The sequence below is a fragment of the Pelodiscus sinensis genome, chromosome 1 (genome assembly GCF_052426305.1).
Source record: "Pelodiscus sinensis isolate ZL-2025 chromosome 1, ASM5242630v1, whole genome shotgun sequence".
NCBI lineage: Eukaryota > Metazoa > Chordata > Testudines > Trionychidae > Pelodiscus > Pelodiscus sinensis.
The window spans coordinates 249,124,323-249,144,416 of NC_143052.1; positions in this window are offsets into that span (position 1 = coordinate 249,124,323).

The following is a 20,094-nucleotide window of genomic DNA, read 5'->3' on the forward strand; positions in this document are numbered from 1 at the left end:
ATAATTTTGCTTTGTTTGTTTTTACTAGTGCTGCATTGCAAGCCGCAAGTGTTAAAGAATAATGCAAAACAGGGAACGTTGAAAATAACAAATGTGGAGTTCCTTTAATTTCTCTTCTGGTTTTGGAACATTTAGGAGTTATATTTTTAGACTTTTCTTTGCAACCCTGAAGTATAGAAATGTCCTTTAAAAAAATGAATACTTAAGGTTCTCACTTCAGTAGCTAGGGCTTTAAGAACAACACCAGATAGTGTGACACTAGTGAAAAAGACTGTGGGTTAGCAGCATTGATATTGTTTGCTTTTATTAATAAAAACTTGAATAAAAATGACTGGCAATAAACACAAAAGAAAAGATGTCTGCATGCTCTTATTGGGACACAAGGAATGTCCATGCAAAGACAACTGAACTTCAATTCAAAGAACTCTCTGGAAAAAGACTGCCTTGTAACTGAAACTTTATCTATTCACACGGTCAGTCCGCAGTGATGTGTTTGGTGCTTGCAGACCCTTTCATATGGATGTCTGCTTTTGTTAAACACAATTAACCTTTGCTGGTTACACATCTGGCACACCCATCTGCTATCACTGGGCCTCAAAAAAATCTGGAGTTATTAGTATAGCTCGTTGTGCATCCACTTTCTGCCATAAGCACTAGGTTCACATTGTGAAGCCTCAGGGACATTGCAGGATAGACAGCTAGAGATTTAATGAGCTGAAAGCTCATTATATTTGTTTCAGATCAGCTATCCACAAGTGATGAGAATGAGCATTTCATCCATACAATGAAACAATAATTTTGGGTTGTGTCAGCAAAAAAGGAAATATTACAGCAACAAATTAGCAAACCTTTTGCTATTTATTGGAAGTTACCAAGAACTTTTGCACTGAAACTTAATAGAAGGAATATACCACACCAAGACCTACTAAAATAAGCTTTTGAGTAATTAGAAGGTTTATGAAAAGCATGTTATGGTTACCATATGTGTACTCACTCTTTGTATGCTGAATCCAGAGTGTATGGCATTAAAGTAATGACAATTTTTTTGTTTTCTGAATTTTCTTATAGTATGGTCTCAGTGTAATAAACAAGCAGATATCAATGTTCTATTAGCATTTTCAAGCAGTTTTCAACCTTTCCATCAAGGTCTTTTTCTTTCTGTCTTTTAAATCTTGCCCCTGCCATTCCATTCCCGCAAGAGAGACATAAAGTCTAGTGTGCTCAGCCCATTACACTTAAGATTTTGTATGCTTCTCTTTGGCATCTTGATGAGATTATACTTACTTAAACTGTAAGTTCATTAGGGTTGATAAACTCTCTGTGGTTATGTGCTTGTACACTGTTTACAGAGTCGGGACTTGACCCATCATTGAGGCTTAGGGTACAGAGAGATCACTGGCAATGGAACTTAGTCATGTTCTTTAATAAAAATTCCTATTTTTATTAAAATAAATAAATACATGTAAATAAATAAATGTAAACCATGTGGTTCCATATCCATCCCTAGTATAGCTCTGCTATCAGGGATGAATGTAACCTATAATGTTCAGGTGGGTTCATATTTTACTGGGATTCATTCCTGTAGCTCACCGTGTGTGACACCACTGAATGTGTTTTCACTAGCATATTTAGATAAATTAGTTAGTGGGATAAATTGAGACATAAGGAAATTAACAGATTTGAGTATATCCATCATCACAACTTAGAACACTTTATGGATCACACTGAAATAATTCTATAACTATTTTATATCAATATAATCACTCATCAGTTTTATATTCCAAACAAGCTACTGTTTGTGTGAGCACAGGTTCAAGTCAGAAGTCATATTTATACTAAATACATATTATTGTCTGGTCACAATCAACTGTTGTTCAGAATAAGTATCCTTTACTTATAATCTATTTGTAAGAGAAAGACATTCAAATAATATAAATTGTTTAATGCTCTGGCCCACCTATTGTATGGAAATGTATTGCTTAGAAAGCCATTGACTGAGGCATAGTCCTATGACCCATCAGAGATACCTGAGTAGAGGGTGAACTGTACCTGTAGCAAATCTAGAGAGAAAAGGTCCTTTATATGAGATTTTAAAATTACGTAGCAATTTAGAAAGAAGAAATTCCTTTGCCCATTTTCTGCTTTTAGGCATTTCAGACACAATATAGTAAACTAGACATGAAGGAGAATTAATTAAAGAGACATGAAATTCTAAGTGATAAAGGTATAGTATTTTCAAAGACTTCAGGGGCGTCTGGAAGAGCACTGAATAATGTTGCAGGTAATGAGATAGAGAGGAAGTGGGCCATCACATCACCTCCAATCACTCATCCCCATAGAGACAGCCTAGAAAAATAGATAGGTCTTCAGGAGTGCCTTAAATATAACAACAAAGCCCACCTCCAGCTTCAATAAGACTAAAGGAAGAAACAAATTTCACAGCTGATGTCCATTGACTGGCAATGCCAAGAACTCAGGGGAATATATTAAGGACTGTCAGCTTGAATGTCCTATACTCATGCGTTGGGATGAGACAGTAGGGCAGATGAATAATCAGATGTGAGAAACTCAATCCATAGCATGATTTTAATGCTGTGAATTATGCTAGCATACTCTTTGCAGTGCAAATATAATACTACGCCTGGATGATATTCATCCCTGAGTAGAGGACCAGGACAAGGCCTAAGCAACACTTAAGTCCCATTTAATTCCTCGGTGCAAGGCATGAGTACTGCATAGTCTGTGCCGGCCCTCTGCAGAGGGCTGAATTTCAAAATACTTGAAAAAGCATGGCTATGTATTCTAGCAGACATTTCCTGCAGCATCTAAAGTGCAAATGATCTTCATGGATAGCCCCAGTACAGAGGTACTATAATAATCCAGTCCTGAAGGGATGAAGCCATGGATGAAGACAAAATCTGCATCCTTGACAAGTGTAAATGGCATGAGAAGAGTGTGCTCTTGGTCTCCTGCTACCTGGTCTCCAGAAGCAATCAAATATCCCAAATGACCTTCATATTATGAACTCAAGTAATAAATGACAGGCAGACCCTCACAGTCAAGGAGGGTAATTGCAAACTTTGCTATCATTTTTTTTCTTGAAGTGCTAGCTCTGTTTTATCCAGTCTCTGTTGCTCTTTCTTGTAGATTATAAAAGTCCCAGTTGCCAGCAATAGCTAACCTTCAAAATCTCTACCACTATCCCTAAGCCTCACTAATAAATATTTTTTATTTCCCTTAACTTCAATTCTTCAAATCCATTCTTATTTTTCCTCCTGCCTGAATCCTCCAAAACCCAGTCTCAGACACAAAATCTAGCAGTTTTTCACCTCTATCACATGGTATTAGTTGAATTTGCTGAATTTTGGTCTTCTTTGTCTTGCCTATTCACTGCAGTTCAACCCTTTTCTCTACTGACATGCTATTTCTCCACTGGCCTATCTCAGTCTCACAGCTGTAGCTAAGTAAAACTCGTAGATCTAAGTCTTTGTAACTTCTGAAGCTTCGAAATTCTGATGAATATCTCTATTTTCTAGACTGAAACCATTTTTATTTTAAAAGAGTTTAATATGCAGGTATCACACCACATCAGTTTTCATATATGAGTTTTAGAGAAATGGATGTGTAGAAAAATAATTGTCATTCATATTTTCAAACCCAGGATGTTTTTTAATGGAAATATTTGCAAATGCCATAGACTGTTACCAGTTACAGTTAATCATCTGTTTTATAGGACATAAGTGGGAGTGAATGATGTAGCACATTTTAATTCTTTATTTATGATATAAACCTTTTTTGCCTTGACCTTTGTTCAAAAAATTACATGTTAATATTAGTTGATGTCTTTTTCTCTTTATTATCAGGGGGAAGAAAACGAAATTTTAAATCTAGATTAAAATCTGGTCAGCATTCAAGGCCCAATCCTGCAAGTAACTGAGCTCCCTCAACTCCTAGTGAAGTCAATGGAAATGGAGGGCACCGAGCGCTTTTCCAGGAAGCTAAATACATGGAAGTGTCCAACCAGTTCTGAAGCAGAAGCCACCAGAGTGGCTACTGCTATAGAGAACTAGCCACACTCAACCGGCCAAATAGACACATCATTCAAGCCAACTAGTCACACTCAACTGACCAGATAGCCACATGTGGCTAGTTGCTAGTGTGTTGGACACCACAGGTTTAGCAGTTTGTGGAATCAGGCCTTGGAGACGGGTTTTATTTTGCAATGGAGGAAATGTACTCCATATAGTAGACAAACCATGAATTCATTTAGGTATCATGAGTTTTCTGTGAACTGTGCTTATTCTTCTAGTTACCAGATGAAGGCAAATGGGACAAATGGGGAAACTGCCCTGGGACTTGGTGATTCAAAAGGGCCTGGGCCTCTTAGCTGCTGCAGCGCTGGCTGAAGCCCCAGACCCTTTAAATCGCTTCTGGAGCACTGTATAGTGTGCTCCAGACAGCGCAGAGGATTGGAGATGGGCAGACCATAGTACAAGCAGTGCTGAGTGCTGGCTGCACTGGCCACACTTCTCTCTGGGGCCCTGCCCCTTTTGTCCAATGCCTTCAGTCTTAAAGCTAGTGAGATCTTTGGGTGCACAAAAAAGATTAGATTTTCAGAGTCATATTTTCAGAAAATCGTGTTTCATTTTGTACACACAATTCTCTACATGTTTTCATTCAGGTGAGGGGAAACAGCCCTCTCACAGGTTTACATGTATCTTAATTCCACTTATGCCTTATCCACTTGATCCTGCAGCTATTACACATATCAGCATTCACATAAGAGTTCTAGGATCAGGACTTTTGTCTTTTGCAGGTGCAAAGAATTGTCTGTTGAAACTTGTGGGTACATATTTAGAAGCCACTATCGAAAACTAGATGTTGAAAAACAATGTTGTCATGAAGTTGTGTGTGAGACAAAAGCCAAAAGAAGATGAGAATTAAGAAAATGGATGGTAACAGAATGCAAATTCAAGTGATTACTGCCCATGGAAATGTGTGGCCACTGGTCCAAATAATCTGTTGTGGGAAAATCTACGCATAGGTTCAACAGCTTCAATAGAAGAAGATGAAGTAGCCTCACCTTGAAATATCCCATTACCCAGGGATTAGGCCACTCAGCAGAAAGGTAGCAAAGCCCCATTTTAAACCTTTCTCACAGTCTAGTGAAGTGGGAACTTGGAGCAGTCAAACGTTAACTCGAAGGACTTAGTTTTACTGCCGTGTGTAGCCGCAGGCAGTTAGTTCAGACTAGGGGGATTTAAAAATGGTGCCCGGATAGGGAGATGCAAATAAAGCCCGGGATATTTAAATCCCGGGCTTCATTTGCAACTTCTAATGTCTACATTAGCCTCCCTAGTCGAACTAGGGGGCTAGTGTAGACATACCCTTTGTGAGTCTAGCTCTATCTGTGCAGTTTCCTTTATACAACCAATGGAATTGTTGCATACAAATCATTAATAGAATAAAGGGGATGATTGGTTGGGTTACCTGTGATATCACAATGGCTTGGACTTTTGTCATGGAATAGATAAATGACTCGTAATAGCTGAAGGTGTGTGATGTATCTGGATGTAATTCATCAAATCAGCGTCTCAGAATTTAAACAATGGATGGTAACATCTGTGACGTAGTGTTGGTACCTTGCTGGTTGTTGGGCTTGGGCTGTGGGTGACCCCCACTGGCTGCTGTCTGTATCACGGCCCAGCAGAGTAGCTGATGGGACAGGGAGGTAACCTGTTCGACCAGTTACCTCCCAGGGAGAGGAACAAAGGAAGGTGGAATGCCGCCACTGGCTGGGGGGCAGGGCTGTAAGAGAGTGGTAGTATCTGTGTGGGAAGCAGGGGAGAAGGAGCTAGGGAGGGAGCTGGGATTGTAGGGCCCAGCCACCCCCCATCTCAAGGGGGGCAGTGAGGCCTCCTAGCCCCAGTTCCTGTAACCAGATTACATCTGTGCTGTGCTGTATCCTGGAGAAGCAATAAACTCCCTCTATTCTACTGGCTGGGGGAGTCGGTTTGTGCAACTACGGGGGGGAATCCTGACGTGCCGCCACAACATCCCAGTGAGGATCTAAGTTGGTGACATTCTAAAGAAAAGGGGTTTTCCATTATACCCATGGCTGAAGACATTATAGGCTTCAGAGTGACACACAGACAGAATGACAATCCTTGAATTTTATTACAGGTTAAACCTCTCTAGTCTGACACTCTCTGGTCTGGTAACATACATGGTTTGGCATGATTTTAGTTATCCTGATGTACACTTATAATGGGTGTGGCCAAGTTTCCTGTGGCCAGAGAAACTTTATTTACAGCCACCAGTGCTGCCTTTCAGTGTTCTGTGCTGATTTTTAGCTCTAATTTACCCTAAACGTGTTCTAAAAGCCCAGTAAGCAGTAGAAGTGTTGGGAATGCTGCTAGACAATACTGAGCTCCAGTGCTTCAGCAAATTCTGTGGTTTGACATAGGTCAGGTCCCAAAGGTGCCACATATATAGATTTGGCTAGACAAAGAGAATACTAAGAAATACCTTAACTCTGGGTAGGAATGTGTGCTATATTTTCTATTTATTTCCTAGAGAGAGTTTCATATCCTGCCCCTGTATTTCTGAAATGGCAAGGATGTGAGCTCCAAAACAGTAGTACAGTTCAGCATGTCTGTTATTTTAGTTTGCTGTGAATTAGTTGCTGACCTGGTAAGATACCATTTGGTGATATAACTGTAAACCATTTGGTTTAGTTTGGTGTTGGTGGTTTTGTTGCAGGATTATTTTTTTTTTTGAGACAGGGTGTAATGCTGATTGCTGTATTTAATGTTTTAAACGACTTATATGAGTGGATTCTGGCAGTGGGAGGAGATGGGGGAGGGAGGAGTGTGAAAAATTGCCATCTTTCACAGCTTTAAAATGTTGGCTCTGTTGTCTGGCATAATTAAGTCAACAGTCTGCTGGGCTGCTTCCAGGCACTTTGACAACTGTTCTCTCACTGCCACCAATAAATTAACAGGACGATGCTTTTCCCAAGGGGCGTTATATGTAGAACTAGCATTTTCTGTCCCTTGGTCTTCAGCTGGTGAAGTGGTGATGGACAGTGATGCTCAGTGAACAGAAGCTGCCAGGTCATTTGCTGTACAATAGCCGGATCTTCTAGGCTATCATCGTTAGTTGTGATAATATTTATACCCTTTATCGTCAAGAGTTTGTTAAAATCCAAATGTTAACATTCTTTCTGAGGTAATAGACAACAGCTGGGGAGTAAATTTCTTTTTCCATAAAATTAGAGGAGGAGGCAATCTCCTTGGTCGTTTTCAAAGTTGTGAGTGAAAACGAGAGGTATGATATTAGAGTGTGATACCCAGCAGTGTTTCATGCAGCTCCACGGAGTTTCATAAACAAAATCCTCATTTTGCTTTCAATTCATGTGGCTTTGCATCCCGGGAGCTTTGTTTTGATCTTCAGGTTTAAATGAACCCCAAATCTCTTCTTTTGCATGGACTCAAAAATCAAACAAATGTTCCCATTGTTTCAGGGGGATACTACAGACCAGCTCAGAATTGGTTGAAAATGTAACAGTAGCTCCAGGAGTCCATAGAAACTGACCTTGTCATGTAACAAGGAAATAACCTTTTGTAACCATAGTGACTGGGGCAAGGACTAGCATTCCATTTGGTCCCAATGTTATTACACAGGGTTACCTGTACATGAATTTCTTAGCAAAAATGTAGTAAACGAAGCCACCTGAATGCCTCACTCTACCATGGAAACTGTCGGAGAAAATGAAGAGGCAATTGCAGAGCTTTCATATTTTCCTGGACTCAGGTGGCATTAGAGAAAAACAGAAGAGGGTGGGCTCAGAGACTCTGGAAGGCATGAAGAGCACTTCAAACTGATAGATTAGGGGGGGTCTCAAATTTACAGCCCATGAGTCATCTGCAGTTCCACAATCCAGCCTGCACATGGCTGCTGGCATGTGAGTTCCTAAAGTGCTGCGGGACTGTCTGTACCCTTCCCTCAAGTCCAGCACCTGCTTTGCCCTGGCTCTGCCTTTTGCTGTCCTTGCTCTGCCCTATTCCCCTCCCTGACACCCCTTTCTTCAAGCCCCCTGCACTGAGGGACATGGACTCAGGGATTACTGGAAATCTGGCGCAGGGTGGCAGCAGGGTTTCAGCCTCCCTGCACTCACCATAACAGTGGGAGCTGCGGGGAAGCAGAGTGACACAGTACCTCTACTCTGTTCTGTTCTGCTCTGCTCTGCTCTGCCACCCTCTCCTCAGCAGGGGGAAGTGGAGTGCTCCAGTTCCAGAGCAGGCTGGCTTGGGAAAGGGTGGTGAAGCATAACAGAGGCTACCACATAGCTCTGCTTCCCCATGGCACCTGCCTCTGAAATGAGTGCAGGTGGGCTTGAACCCTGCTGCTAGTGCTAACCCATCCAGAGCCCCATGGGCTAACCTGAATATGGGGGACCATCCCATCCATAGTATGGTTGGAGTAGCCACAGGAGGTCCCCCTAAAAGTTCAGGAGCCAGGGTGGCAACACTGAACCACTTTATGAATGGGAGATCTCTGCGCATACCTCCCCTGGGCAACAAGGATGTGCCAACAGTGGCACAGAGCTAGGAGTCAGACACCTTATTAGTCCTGCTGTGTTACTGGTGGTGATGTCAGGGACCTTCTGAGGACAGCTGTTGGGGCCATGAAATGTACTGTGGGGGGACCATGTGAACCAGTAGGCAGGAACCGGAGATACATGGGAGCAGTAATGCACAGAGACCCTTGTCCATCCCTGGAGTCATGCCTGAGAGGGGTTCCCACGGGCTCAATAGGACTATTTGAGGTCTGACAATGGCCTGAAAATAAATTAAGTTTGAGACACCTATAATGTACAAAGTAATTGGGAAGTTTCAAGAATATGAAGATTCAAGGAAGAATGTGTTTTTCAGTTTAAAAGAAACTAAGAGACCTTTGACAATTATGTTACAGATCTACATTTTAAAGCTAAATCATGTGAATTTGCCAAGTTAGCAGATGAAATAACTGGGGCTGTGATTAATTTTTATACACCTGGCAACCCTGTCAGAGTTGTGAGAAATAGACTTTGCTCTGCAAAAAGCAGTGGCTATTGACCAAGATGAGTGTACTGCCTGAATGAAAGTGTTAGAAAGTAGTGGAAGAAGTGCAGACCATCTCATCAAAGCAGTAACACTCAACACAGAGATACATCTATTTCCTTTCAGTATCATGCTTTTCTATGCATGTTATAAATAAAAGTCAGTAAATATGTTCCATTGTGTTTTAACATTTATTTTCCAGTTGTATTTAGACACTCCATTCAGGACTAGGGAGCCCAATACGCTAGTTGCCAAATGACTCCTATCTTGAAAAGCTGACAGCCTAGAAAGAACAAGGAATTGACAGAGATACAGGGAGCAGAATATGGCCTACAAGCAAAGTGGTCTATGTGATGATAAGCATAAATCTCATTATTTCTACTTTCTCCTACTCTCCAGCCCCTTGCCCCCAAATAATCATGTGCATGAAGGAGAAAATAATCAAAATGCTCCATGTACAACTGTATATATTATATACATTTATATACTCATTACCTGCCTCTTTATTTTTAATGAATAAATGCATGTCAAATTAAACCAGTCAACCCTTCAACCCCTTTGTAGTCTTACTAATTTTATGCCTGTCACTCATTATGCACACAGTATGCAGTGGGAGCCAACATAATTTGCAAATTTATCACTCGTAGTTAAATTTTGTGCTATATCAGTGAGATTTTTCATTTAAGTGAAGAAAAAATATAAATACAACATCCACTGCCTGGAGGCTAAGTAATTAATTGATGTATGTGTCTTGCTAACTAGCATAAATGAAAGCTAGATTATAACCAGTTTTCTTAGCTTTTGCTGGTTTGCCTCAGAATGTTAACTTAGTTTGAATAGGAAATACAGATAGAAAATGTAATAAATATGAATAGAAAGTTAGTTATGAAGGCTGTTTCTGCATGTTTCCTTTCATGTCCTTTATCAATTTCCTCAAACATTACCCACCAGAACCTCTCTTTAGCCACAAAACACTGCTGGAACTCTAACTACTATTGTAGTAAAGATAAATAATCTGGAGAAAATATTACAGTTCCATCTGAAAATCCTTTGTCTGCAAATGTATGCAAGACTTTATCCTTTCTGCTAAGTACAAGTATGCTGACATTCCACTCTTCTCTTCATGTCTCCCAAGTGAATTTGACCAAACCCCTCTTTTCTTGTGATCTTTGTTCAAATGCATATTAGTACTGGCAGGGAGCCACTTTTTCTTCCAAACACACTGTACAATTGAAGTCAAACATTAACAGGAATGGGATTTACAAAATAACTAGTTTAGAACCATTCAGAAATGCCTTATTTGCTTGGGGAGTGAGCGGTATTAAACTCAGAAGATATACTGAGGCTTCCAGATTTTCCTTCCTGAATTTATGTACATAAATTAGGAGGGAATTCTGAGGCAGGAATGTTCAGTAGATGCTCAGCAATCTCTACTGCTCACTCCTTATCCTCTACAAATGTCCTTATGTACTGACTTTGAAGCATTCCTTTCACCCTGTCTCACATAGAATAGGGTCTCTTGGTGCACTGGAGGCTTTCTTGTGCGCAGACTGGTGCTCACACTGTCAAGAGTGAGCATATCCAGAGCAAACACCCCTGGCCTTGAAAGAGGAATGAATTAAAACACAGGTATACAACCTCAGCCCCTGGAATTGCATGATGAGGTCATTTTTTAAAATATCCTCAGTTTCCCACTATATTTGTACTGTGCTCGAAGTGGAGAGTGGCAGCTTTCAGTACCAAGCTGAGGCAACCTGATCCTTGGCTAGCCCTATTAGAAGTTAGAGCAGCAGGAGGCCTACCCACATTTCTACCACAGATAGAGTGGTATACTGGCCATTGTCTTCAATAAACTATGTTGCCTAACACAGCCCGACATACTCCTTACCTTTTTTCTAGTTCCCCTGCTATCTGGGAACTAGTATAGGCCTTTTCCTCTACAGCATTTTCTGCTGGCAGAGATTTCCCTCAACCCAGGGTAATTCTCCTGTGGGATTTTGCAACCAGTTTAAGTTCTCTTTATTCTGCTTATACTTACTTGGTGTCCTGCAGAATATGGTTTTAAGATGCTATCCCTCATGGATTCAAAATAAAGCTAGAAGAGCTCAGCTGAGTGAACCCAAAGCCTGTCTATGCATATAGAGAACTTAAAAACAATAGCTCTCAGAGGTGGAAGCTGCACCATCCATTTAAACTCTGAAATTTGCTGCTTTGCCAAAGATGTTCAGCCATGATGTAGTCTAGGTCATCAGACCTCTTATAATTTTGGAATCAGAGTTCCTAAATTTGGTCAACTACTCAAGTGGAGCTCCCCTCACCCCAGACACAGTAGATGCTGTTTTGGATCATTCGTGATGTTTCAGCATCTCCCTGCTGCTGGATTTGGGGAAGACGAAGGGTTAGGATCATAATATGGTTATTATTTTGTTTCAGATGGGCTAGAGGATTCTCTGACCCCAAATATTTTTCTGTTATAGAGAAACTATAATACAATACAATACAACTTTAAGGGATACTGTGTTAGCTTATTTTTCTGTAGAAAGGGCCCATGACTACTTATTCTGAACCTAAACTGTTCCAGGACTCCCCTAGGTTCACAACTGAAGAGTGAGGTGCCTGGTCCAGAAACCTCTATGCAATTGGGTTGCCTTAACTTACATCTTATATTGGACCAACTGATGAAGATTGGCCACTCAAACAGCTGTCCAAGGGTGCGTCTAAACTACAACCCTTTGTTGGCAGAGGGATATAAATTAGACGTATTGAAAGTGCAAATGAAGCTGGGATGGAAATATCCCATGCTTCAGTTGCATAATGGCGTCCGCTGCTTTTTTTCAAAATGGGGCTTTTCAAAAAAAAAAAAAAACCCAGCAGTTTAGACAGGGCATTTTCAACAGAAATGCCCCATTTCAAAAGATCCTGTACTCCTCATTTTTTACCCCATCTAAATTGCCGGGTTTTTTTTGAAAAGCCCTGTTTTGAAAAAAAGCAGCGGCCGCCATTATGCGAATGAAGTGCGTCATATTTAAATCCCAGCTTCATTTACACTTTCGATATGTCTAATTTACATCCCTCTGCCAACAGACAGGCGTAGTTTATACATACCCCAAGTCTCCAATGTGGTCAGGAAAATGTATTTCTCCCTCCCTCCCTCCCCCCACTATGAGCAAATGCTGCCGGTGACATCTCCCACACTCCCTACTGCTGCAATTTCATGGTGGGGAGCATTGTATAAATTTAGATATATGAGCCCACAGATCAAAGATGATAACAAAATCCAATCCGTGTCCAGAACTAAATATTTTTGAGAAGGTGCAGCATTTGATATACAAAAACATCAACCCGTTTAGTACCATAGCAAAGACACCATTAATAAGTCTCTTAAAATTATTATTAAAGATACAGAAAAGAGAAAAAAACCTTTAAAACATTTGAAATGTAAAGTATGAAGTAAGGCTTTCCTTTTAACAACATCCTTTGTGCACCTTCTATTTACCTGGAGAGAGTTTTTAGAAGGGAGAGAGGGGACAATCTCATCTGACAATCTCTTAGATGCTATTAAAGTTAGTAATAACTTTTTGGGGGAAAACAGAAGGAGTTAGTTGAGATGGACTGGAGATGTTCTTATTTCTGTTTTTGTTAAAGTCTGATCCTATTCCCCAGAAGAGATAGCAAAGTGAACACACACAAAACGGGGGAGAGAAAAAAAACCAAAGCAGAGACAAAAAGCATTTTCTGTCTCTGGTGATGACTTTCACTTGCAACCTGACTGTTAGGGAAATACAGGCAGAGCACATAGTCTTATCAGCACTTGGAGCCATGGCAAACTTATAGCAGCATTGGGGGTGTGAGGGTTTTTTTAATTGCCTCTATGGTCACAGGTTTACAGCAGTGTTGCAAAATATAAAGTCTTGCCTAACTAACCCAGACTTTAGATAGCGGGCAAAAGGAGAAGAATAGGAAAACGATGTAAAGTAGTGAAGGAAAAGAATACACAAATGTCAGAGAGGGAGGAGGAGAAAGACACAAAGTTTCATATCCCAGTTGTATTCAAGATTTATCTGGAGCTGGTGGAGGGGGTGATGCCATTTAACTACTTTCGGAGGGTGCATCTACACAACAGCGTTATTTCAGAATAATGACCATTATTCCAAAATAACAATGTGAGCATCTACATAGAAATTTTGTTATTTCTAAATAAATTCAAAATACAGCTTATTCTGACTTCTGTAAACCTCACTCCATGAGGAATAATTCCTATTCCAAAATAGCTATGTACTCTCCACTGCTGCTATTTCAAAATAGCTCCTCCCCAGGGCCCTTCAGAGTAATTACTTCCCAGTGCCTCCTAGGGCTCTACATAGAGGTAGCATGTCCACATTAGGGAAGCCTGACTCAGACTGATTTTGAGGCTTCCCTGTAATGTAGACCTGCTCTTACAAAATAAGATATTTTTGAGTATTTCTTCCAGAATAGCTTATTTCAAAATAAGCATGCAGTGTAGACATACCCTGATTTATCTAAGGGTACGTCTAGACTACCGCGTTTTGTCGACGGAAGTTTTGTCGACAGATACTGTCGACAAAACTTCCGTCGACAATTTGCGTCCAGACACATGGAGTTCTGTCGACAAAGCAAGCCGCTTTGTCGACAGAACTCCGTAGTCTGGACGCAGTGTTACAGGCAATAACACCTTCTGTCGACAGAGTTCTGTCCACAGAAAGTGTTATGCCTCGTAAAATGAGGTATACCAGCGTCGACAAAACCGCGGAGTTCTGTCGACGTTATGTCGACAGAACTCCGCGGTAGTGTAGACGCTGGTATTGTTTTGTCGACAAAAGTCCACGTTTGTCGACAAAACTAGGTAGTCTAGACACACCCTAATTCTCAGCATTAGGATGAAAAAAGTCTTGGACTCCCAGAAGACAGCCTGGCCGGTAGCCATGATGGTGAAGCTTGTTTCTATAGTGATCTAGAGCTCTCCCAACATCTTTGCTGGTTGCTCGTGCAAAGGAGATTATAGTAAGGGATCATGCCTCACTAGTGGATATCCTACATGTAGTCCCTTGTCTGCAGGCATTCAGAATCCACTAAGAGATTATATAATAATAATGATGAAGGACTAATATCAAACAGGCAAATCATTTTACAAGAGATGGGGAAGACCTCTTCTCATAAGGGAAAGACAGCTGTGTCAAAAACCTTGGGTCTCTAATTCCATAAAGAGACAAGACAGGCTCTACTTTGATACTCTGTTTTCTCTTCAATTACTAATTGGCAAGAAGAAAAGCTCCTCCCCACACGACTCCACATCCCCAGAAGCTGAAGAATTCCAAGAATATATAAGTAGCTAGCTTATCAGCAGCAGCTAAATGGAACTTTTGTGAGAACCTTCTTGACATAGCTAAAGAAATGTGACTGGGTGGGTATGCTTTTATTATCCTGTGGAGATAAAGATACATGCATATAGGGATACTTCCCAAGCACCAGAAGCCTCAAGTGATCTATTCATCCAATAAAAACTAACCATCACTATTGGAGTGTGGAATGCACTTGAATTTTGAATGTCAACTGCTTTCAGTGAACTACTCATGAGTGATTTACAGCCCAGAAATTATTTGCCAATATTATTCAGCAGGTAATTATGAATAAAATGGCAAAAATTGTGTATTCACTAACACTTTTTAAGCAGAAAAGAGGTTAAGTTTGCTAAATATGTTATTTGATGTGAATTATTTGCTTAGCTCTACTTATAAGATGATTTTTTCCAATTGTAGGAGAGGTTTTTGTGTGTGTTTTTCTGAAAGTAAAAAAAAATCCTTTATGGTATTTTCTTTATATTTTCTGGTGTCCAGGGTCCAATTTAGAACTCTAAATAGACCTCTCCTTTATGCTTAATTTGTAGAAAGAATGTATTTATAGAAATTTGTGTCTACTGTTTTATACCAGCCTAGTGTATCTGTTCCTAATGGCATCACACAAAGTTCAGTCCCTTAGGGTAGGTCTACACTGCACTGTAACTTGAAATAAGATATGCAATTTGATATACGCAAATGGCGTACCTTATTTCGATGCTATTTCAAAATAGTTTATTTCGTCTTTTGGCACTGTCTACACAATGCCAGATTTCAAAATAAAGGGCCATTCCAAAATGTCCCTTAATCCTCATAGAATGATGTTTTCAGGGACATGAGAATAGCAAGCCTGAAATAACGGGCTTGCTGTAAAGATGTAGGATAGCTATTTTGGGATATTCTGATTTTCCAAAAGAGCATTGACGTACCCTTAGTTTGCATCATGGTACAAATGATCAAGCACTTATAACTAAGCCCTTTATTAAATACATAGAACTAGTTTAAATAAAAATGATATTTAATGGCTTATTTACTATTGATGACTTGTCTATAGAACTAAACTTACATGCCTGTTAAAACTGAGAAAATAAGGAGTAGGAATGTATTCAATCAGCTAATTCATCTAGAATCTGATCCACACTCCTTTAAAGTCTATAGAAGGACTTCTATTCTTCAGTGGCATTAGAGAGGTCTCTTTAGCAAAATCCTGAAAGGAATGGGAATACATATATCTATTGTCAAAGGTTTGATTTACACTGACCAAATAAAAGACTTAAAAATAACAAAATGAGTCAAGGATAGAGAGTTAACTTTTCTTTTGAGCTTCTTGGCTTTCCTCAATTTTAGTCATATCTATTTAAGTTACATTTTAGTATTTATTTAGTATGGGAAAAGAGACTATCAGTATTTCTATTATAAGCTCCACTCTCTATGGGTTCGTCATGAGCCTGTTTTAATTGGCACATAGCTCCAGCCCAGATGGAGTTAGTTTCTCTGGACCAGTTTAGCAACTCTAGAGAATCCAGTACAGAGTGGGAACACTGTGGAATTTTCACAGAAAATGAACCAAATTCTGAGACAAAGAGGTTAAGCCTAAATGTTAGCAACCCCTCCCCCCTTCCCTACATTTGTATCTTTGCATTCTTGAGTCATGAAGGTCCAGGGAATAAATTATGCTGAATTGGCACAAAATTACTTTCTGGGGCATCATACTCCTTGAAACCTGTAGGGATTTTCAAGAGTAAGGTGATGTTGATCATGATAACAATCAATTAGTTGTATTGTAAAAGCACTCAAAATAAGTGCCCCAGGGGCCAGAATCAGTTCTCCACGATTAGCCTCACTGCAATTCACCCTTCCCAGACAATGGGAGCTGCAGGAAGTGGTGGCCTGATCTGCACCACTTCCTGCAGCTCCCATTGTTTGGAAACGGGGAACTGTGGCCAACGGGAGCTGCACACAAGTAAATGAAGAGTGTAGCAGCCACAAACTGTGTCCGGCTCCTGGGTCATTTATTGGCTTCCCCTATCTTAGACCCCCTTTGTGTCAGATCACAGAAAAACTGCTTATGGTGACTTAATCAACATGATCATATACACCTTTAATAATTCTATATGGAACCATTTTTAGCATAGGGCAATTTTAAAGGTGTCCGAGAGAGAGAGAGATTGCCACATAGATTGTGGAAGCAGTACAGACATGCCGAGTCTCCATGAACATGCTCCAGATGTCTTCTGATTTGTTTGTTTGCAGTGTCAAGCCCATTGGTTGTACTGTGAAGAGGATTTAGCCTTAGGCAAGTTATTACACCAGAACTCAAAGTTTGAATTTAAAGAATATCTTGGCCTTTCTACAGGATTTTCTGGGAGATGGGAAGATTTGGCCTTGGCTTTCATTTACACTGGTTATGTCATTCTTTAAAATAAAAAGTGGCAAAAATATAAAATTTGGAATAGTTTTGGATAATACTCGGGCAAAATTTGCCCTAAACCCAACAATATAGGCACAGGTGCTCCTGTGGTTTTTGCAAATGAACTGCAGCAGATAGTGGAGATCTGAGCTAGAGAAGAGGTGTAAGGGAAATGATAGATCCACAGCCAACCCGCTCCTCTCTTGCTCAACCTCACAGAGAGCATTCTATGAGAACTTGGCAAGTATTGATATCTACAGGTGAGGAAATAAATGGAGTAAACACTTCCCCTGAGTTTATACCTTCTTCAGGTCATGTACAATCCAGAGGTGCAATCCAGAAGTAAGTGATTATTTCAACACTTGTTTTGCAATCCTGGATTCCTTGCTGCTGTAGTTACCAACCTGGGGTGCTCAGATTCAGCCTATAAGCATGTAGGTTATAAAGAGTGTCCATGTATTAGACCACCCTAATTCAGCTTCTCAGAGCCAGCAGCTTGTCTAAAGTCTCATAGCCTCATTCTGGCTTCCATCACCCTTGCTTACTACTTGCCAGGGGATCCCAACACACTCCCCGCCTTAAGTCTTCCCAAACCATGTGCTCTGGAATGTTAAGCCCTCTCCCAGACAGTTCAGAAAAATAATAAGGGGAATTTATTCCTCTAAAGACAAAAAGCACATCAAATTTATTACACCCTTCCATTTAAGCACAGTATTGAGATCGTTTATATTAGTAGTAAAACAAGAAGAGCTCTGTGTAAGCTCAAAAAGCTTGTCTGGCTCACTAGTTGAACTTGGATTAATAAAACATATTACCTCACCTTCTTCATATGCAAAATATGTAGATGAAAACTAAAATAATATTTTTGTTAACATTTCCCAAGGAAAGCTCTGTTTTCCAATCAGCTTTATTAAATAACTCTAATGGTGCTGCTCTTTGTGTTGGTGCTCAGGAAGAGCAGGGTCCACTATTCTATTTGCCTTGGGTGAGTCTGTAACAGAAGGAAGAGCTTTGCAGGCCTCCACGAACGTCTGTGCTGGGTCTTTCACCTTCTATTTCAAGTATTGAAGCAAAGAAAAATTTGTTAAGAGTGGTTCTGTTTTCTAGTTTCATTTTGGCAAGAATTCTTTTGAAATATCCATTGGCAGGTGTGGCAATTTGGGCATAATAATTGCCATGGATCTGAAAGAGTAAAGCTAGAAAGGATCATCAAGCATACAAGCCATGATAATCAGTTCTCAGAGACTCCACAAGCCTGATGATATAAAGTACTATATAATTGCTAATATTATAGCTCAATTGCTCAGAGATAGATTTAATATTTTCCCTTTTTGACTTAGATAACTTCATGCAGAATTTTGGAGCAGGGGTCAATTCTCAGTGCTGTGACAGCTGGCAGGATGATAGGGATAGTGGCATTGCTAGACTTTATCGCCTAAGTTAACTCTTCAAAGAGGTCAAGGATTTGAATGACAGTCTGTACCAGGTTCCTCTGGCATTAAGTGAGAAAATTAGTCCTCGGAGCAGATTCCTGTCAGAACCTGTTAGTTCTCCAGCGGGCACTGTAGCGTGCAGTAGGTTGAATTCCAACAGGTCATAGTATCTACTTGCAAGCTGTGCAGTTTGGCAACAGCAGAAAAGTAGTGTTTGAAATGGCCAAGCAGTTTCTGGCTAGCCATGGCTCGTTGTTTTAACTAAATATTTAACTAATAAGAAATCACAGGAATTGGGCAACATACCTTAAACTGTACTCCACATACAATCACGTTGATGGTATTATCTTAGGGCACAGAAGTGATACTATATTTTGTAATCTGCCTTCTATTTACCATATGTAACAAATTTAATCATTATGCACATGGAGGATCAAACCCAGAACCTCTTGCACAAAACTAACATCAGAACAAAAGGCATAGTTTTTGTGGCTGTTAGCAGTAGAAGAAACTTACATTATATATGAAGCAGTTCCTATTGGGGGACATGACACACTTTGGTAATATGTTACATATTCTTAGAAAGGCATATACCATTGCTCCAATGTGCATAACGGTGAAAAACTTCAAAATAAAAATCTCTGTTCTGCTTTTGAAATAGGCAAATATTAGACAGACAGACAGAGCAGATTAGATAATACTTACTTTGGAAAACAAGTAGCTTTTACCTGAATTTAAATGATCAGAGCAGATTTAATTACATGTACAGGTTATAATTAAAATGTTTTATACAGCTTCTTGTTGCTCATTATTGTAATATACAAAATGTATTTTAACCATGCAAATTAAGTGTGGTTAAATACAATCAATATAAAATGTGACAAAAAAATCAGTGCTGTATTATTTTTACCCACCATGAAAGGTGATTTCCTGTTTGTTTGTTTGTTTGTTTTGTGGGTTTTCTGAGGGGAGAAGCATAATAGAAATTATTCAAAGCATGTCCATTTTTATACCCTAAACTGCCTACTTAGATTTTACAAACATAGAAAAAAATGTAAAAATTGGTATTTTTAAAAGTATGGAAAATATCCTTTTCTACAAAGAATGAGTTTAAATATGGTCAAAAATTGGGCAGAATAAAGATAACTGAATGAATAGCCAAATTGTGGCATCCAAAACTCTTAGAAGCTAGTATATATATAGATATAGAACATATGTAAGGTTACTTAATGCTAGTTATATAATTTAAATATAAATGCTGCTTTTGTCATCCCTATGGGTATGTCTAGACTGCATGCCTTTGCAGACAGAGGCATGTAAACTAGGCTACCTGACATAGTCAAAGAAGCCGGGATTTAAATATCCCAGGCTTCATTAAAATAAACATGGCCGTCGTGCTGTGCCGGCTCAGCTGATCGTTGGCACAAAGCACGAGTCAAGACGCAGATCGGTCGACAGACATCCCCTGTCGACCAATCCGTGTCTTGACTCGCATGCTGTGGTGACAATCAGCTGAGCCAGCACCGTGCGGCGGCCATGTTTATTTTAATGAAGCCAAGGATATTTAAATCCCAGCTTTGACTATATCAGGTATAATTCCTGTAGCCAATCTGTGTCTTTTACAGTTAAAATGTGACTTGTGAAGGCCCTCCATTCTCCACCTATCAGACTGGGATGGGAGAAGCTCAGGACTTCAGCTCTGCAGCAAGGTGGTATGGTAGGGGCTTCTATCCTGTGGCAAGGGGCGATCTCAGGGCTTCAACCCCCATAGGAGATTCCTGCTAGGGCTCAGG